This window comes from Podarcis tiliguerta, assembly GCF_965153285.1.
Source record: "Podarcis tiliguerta genome assembly, chromosome: 7".
Lineage (NCBI taxonomy): Eukaryota > Metazoa > Chordata > Lepidosauria > Squamata > Lacertidae > Podarcis > Podarcis tiliguerta.
In genome coordinates this window covers 43,560,020-43,565,019 of record NC_139540.1, presented here as the reverse complement: position 1 = coordinate 43,565,019, position 5,000 = coordinate 43,560,020, and the positions used below count along the sequence as shown (strand labels likewise).

General features: G+C 40.4%; 2 protein-coding genes across 22 annotated transcripts in view; one reads left to right on the top strand and one right to left on the bottom strand.

The window, feature by feature from the left end:
• RIOK3 (RIO kinase 3) overlaps positions 1-5,000 on the top strand; it is a 910,199-nt gene that overhangs the window by 683,523 nt on the left and 221,676 nt on the right. The window lies entirely within an intron of this gene.
• ZNF521 (zinc finger protein 521) overlaps positions 1-5,000 on the bottom strand; it is a 283,936-nt gene that overhangs the window by 108,153 nt on the left and 170,783 nt on the right. The window lies entirely within an intron of this gene.

Genomic DNA, 5,000 nt, shown 5'->3' with positions numbered 1-5,000 from the left:
GGAAGAGTCTGTGGCAGAGGGCAGTTCAGAATCAGAGGCAGAAGCGGAGGCTGGGGGGGGGGGAGAGGCAGAGGTGAGGTAGGCTGCTAAAGAAGCCAGGGGGTTTCTTCTGCCTGCTGTGACCAGGTCCCCTCCCTATTGGTCTCCTAGAACCTGCAAAGGTATGAAGAGAGCAGAGTAAAGGCAGCCAAGGCCTCAGATTGCTTGGGAAGGAACCAGGGGTGGAGGAGACTTAGGGAACTGGGGTGCACCCTAAATCTTTCCCCAGCTTGAATGTAAATATTCCTACCAAACGCAAACCATACTTTTGGCAGGCACCTGCTGCACTTGGGAGCTCCCAACAGAACTTGCATTTGGTAACAAATTAAAAAGCGCCCAGTGCAAGCACCACTTGGGAGGAACCAGTGGGAAGCCTCCTGATAGTTCCTCTGCAGCTACAGCTTTACCTGCCTCAAAGCTCATGTCATACAATGCAAGCTGCAGGGAAGATGGGCATGGCGGGAAGACAGAAAGTAAGTGATGATTTCTACAGGGCTCTGAACCAGGATGGGAGTGAAATACACGTGTACAGTGGTACCTCGGGTTACAGACACTTCAGGTTATAGACGTCACTAACCCAGAAATAGTACCTTGGGTTAAGAACTTTGCTTCAGGATGAGAACAGAAATCGTGCTCCAGTGGTGTGGTGCTTCAGGTTAAGAACAGTTTCAGGTTAAGAACGGACCTCCGGAACGAATTAACTTCTTAACCCGAGGTACCACTGTATTTGAAGTTTCTATTTGTTGCAGAACCAAATTGTAGCCATTTTTTAACCAAAAACCTGTGACTTGCCTCTTCGAGCCTTTGTCAACCTGCAGTGCTGTGCTGCAGCACAGATCAATTTAATCCCTATACATACATGACCACTGACAGATGAGAGCTGCTTCTGCACAGTCTGGTTCTCTCCAGCTCCATTAATATATGGAAACGGGAACCACATAGGATAGAGACAATGCTTTGGGAAGTAGCCATGTTTTCATTCATGTCCCAGATCATTCGTGTTTCCATACATACCAGAATGACATGCCACTAGAGAATGCAAAAGGGATATGTTGCAACCAGGCTTCTGAGATGTTTTAGTTAAAGCAGTTTAATTAATTTATTTTTTTGCCTTTGGCGGAAGAAAACCCCAATGAGCATGGTATTGCTGACAATGTTTGGAATGTTTTCTAAAAAGGTTGCTATTACTATTATTATTATTATTATTATTATTATTATTATTCCTACAGTGCCAGTATAATAATCAAAGATGGCATTCATTGGACAATTTGCAAAGATTACTTTGCTTTACGGTTTCTGTCAACGTAGCGATTAGATGCTATTCACAAACTTGAAGTGCTAGAAACAATGATCAGTTTTAATATGACCTCATAAATAATGTAATAATAAATGAAGAGGCTCTCATTCCCTATTCTGATTGGTGGAAAATCAATTGGCCATTGCCTGGAAATGACTGACTTTCCATTACTAATATTTTCTAATTGCATCTGAACACCGTGCCTTCTGTGGTGCTAGACAGCGATGCAAAATAAAACAAAACAAAATCTACTTTTATGAAAAACAAGATATCTACTGTTGCAAATTAATTGCAATTAAAGAAAATATTCCCTCTGCAAATCAATTGCCCACATACCTAATGGAAAGTATGCCAGTGTTTACAGGATAAAAATCTGTTTTAATGCAGTCAGTTAATGCCACTTTGTAGTTTAAGGGACTTATGTCCCCTTCCTCCTACACAAATTCATTGGAGAAGGGGGTTATGCTGTGGCCCAGGCCATGTGGCAACACACATACCATTATTGTGGATTAGTTCTGTATCAATTTAGAAGAATGAACTTGGCACTTCTATGGAATAACCACTGAACTGAATGTACAGTATCAGAAGAATTTAGCGGCAGTTACTGCTAGACCATACAAAAAGAATGTAATATAAGGTTTAAACTACATAATTACCCTGTATTTTATAGCAAAAGGCGAATCATAGCTGTATTAAAAAGGAAGGTGAGCTCCCACGTAGGATGGCACAAGTCAAACAGTACTCTTTGCACTGGAAACAGCACCTTTTGGCTTACACGCTACTTCTGTCATGGCTAATGCCCCATGCAAATTGAGAATGCATCCCAGAATCCTCTGAGACGCTGCAGAAGATTCCAGATACATACTGAGTTTGCTTGGGCAGATGGCATTGTCAAAAGCAATGGGGGAACCTCACCCCTCTACATCAGCTAAAAACCTTGAGCCACTCTCCATAAAATGTGACTTCTCTGTGCATATGAAATGTATCCTACATCCTTACACCTACAGAGTGTGTGAGAGAGCTGAATAATACAGTTTAATATGCAATATTCAATATACAGCAACAGCGTTTTGGTAGGTTTATTTTATAAAGACTTTGCTAAGAACACAAAAATTGGTTTTGATATCCATCCAAAGTCTTGATTGTAAGACTGGTCATACTACTCATAAAGCCTCAGGCTTCTCCCTTGGAATTTCAAGGAATTAATTTTTTACTAAACACCTGCTAAAGGGCTATGTTGCTGCACTTGGGCATACAATTTAATCTTTTTGTGTAGTCTCCCAGCATTTTCATTGCTTTTTGAGGGCTTCACACAGGGAAAATCTGAGTCCAGTGCTAAAGAGATAAGCTCATTCGCAATAACGACATGTTCAGACATTTAAAAATAGTAACATTTCACGTGTGCTTTTTCCACAGTGCAGCCAACAGTTTCTGGCATAATTCAAAAAAGACAAATAGAAGACTTGCTTATAAGTAATGAGGATACAGTTTTTATACTAAACACTATCACAGTATGTGTAAGTATTCACTTGCACTGCCTTACTCACCTCATACAACAGAATCCAAATTAGATCCTATTATTACACTGAAGGCTCACATTCAATAGCAGTTAAGCTTCTTTGAATGGATTCCCTATTGTATAAAAAGTATGCCAGTCTTTGACTGCCAAAATCAATTAGTCGCATTCATTATGCCTCTATTTATTAACGCTGTACACTTTATAATGCATTTGCCGCTGAACAAAAGAAAGTTATGAAATATCAAATGTGTGTTATGATTGTAATTATGGCAAAAGGAGTAATGATCTCTTTTAGTCGCTATCTGGTTACAAAGCTCTTGTAAAGATTACATTAGAGGTGGCAGATTTATGATCTTTTCCAAATGAGAATCCTTTCCAATTCATGTTTTTGAACCACACAAATGTACGTGATTGGTCACAGGTTATTGGTTCTAATAAATATAAGCAGAAGAGATTACTGTGTTTCTACCCCTTATAATCCAAACACACAAATCAACCTTAAGAAATTCTATTTTAATATGTACTGCCTTATCATCAAACGGGGACACTATGTAGGTCTTTTCTATGAATGGGTACAGGATGTAGCCCTAGTTCAGTGGATGTGTATGATTGAAATAATATAAATGGAAAGACTGAAGGAGATGGCAGGGATATAAAAAATAAGAGCTCTGGCTAAATTCACATGATCTATTGCTCTTCCTCCTGTTACCAAGCTATACTATTTTCATTGCATGGAGTGAGCCTTGTTTTGGCTTTGGCTTTAACGAAGGCTGGAACCAGGTGTTTTGGGGGATCCACGCCTGGGGTTAAAAATATCCCCATACCTCCTTTTCTTTTCCCACCAGCAGCTTCTGGTTATACAAAATGTGTGACATGATGTCACCACACTGTGAATTTGTCTTACGAGAGGCAACTGATGCAGAAGAAGAGAAGGTTGAAGCTTTTTAGTCACTGGCATAGCCTGGATTTATGTTGGGGGCGGGGACAGGACACCCACCTGTCTTGTTCCAGAACCAAGCTACTTGCGGCATGATTGGTCAGCAGAAGCCACACCTATCGCTCATTTGGGTTGCCAGTTGCATCACTAGAATGCACCACAACATCATCCAAGTGACCTCAGCAAACATTTCAATTTCAAATACTCTGATTATTTGTACTTTTGATTAAGTATTTTTATTTATTTATTTGATGGGGCCAGCTGTCCATCCCTAGCTATGCCCATGTCTTCAGCACACATTCTGTATTAGGTGGGGCCTCTGTTTCCCCCAATAGTTACATGCCTTCCCCAAATCTGGGTTGCATTCTCAGTGCAAAAGAGTAGTGTAATAGTGTTTACTATGTTTAATCCCATTCTTTACACCTTCTGATCATGAGACTATTGAATAATCTTTTGTTCCACCTTCTTCATAAATGGGCCTAATTCCAATCTATTCTCTTTCTCGTTTGTAATTGTCTTAGTGTAAAGTAAGCTTTATATCACAATAGGTGCTGAGGCAAAAAGGTGCTATTGCAAAAGAAAAAACAAAGCAAAACAGAGTCTGTCAAGCAACACTGAAACATTGCATCTGATACACTGGCACTGAGTAGTTACTGGTTTACTGAAACCAAGAGATACAGGGATCAGATAAAGTTCGAAAGGGAAGATGATAGCATCTATTTACAGAAATAAGAGATTCAGAGATGAGCCAATTTAAAGGATAGACTGAAAATATGCAAAGTCCATCATCCTTTCTTCAAGTAACCTTGCACAATCTTATTTTTAAAAGCCTCTTTGGAAGAAGAAAAGGCTAAGGAATAAATCCTACACAAATCCATAGTGGAGTCCCTAACATAGCTGGATGGAACCTTGTACACCTTTTTCCAGCAACTCCTGCAGCCAAGCTGCTGCCAAACATATTGCTCTGATTTCCTTTGGATCACATCAACGAGGCTGAGATAAGCGTCTTGTAATCTGGGCAGCCCAGGACCTCCATACACACTGCCCAGGCTTGCACCCCAGGGAAGTCACTTTGGTGCTGCTAACACAGCTATCTGACTTCACCTCCAGAGGTGCACTCCGTTGCTTCTTGAGACCAACAGAGACCCACAACAACAGCCAATAATGTAAGTTACACCATGACTATTTATTTTCATACTGGTCTTAGA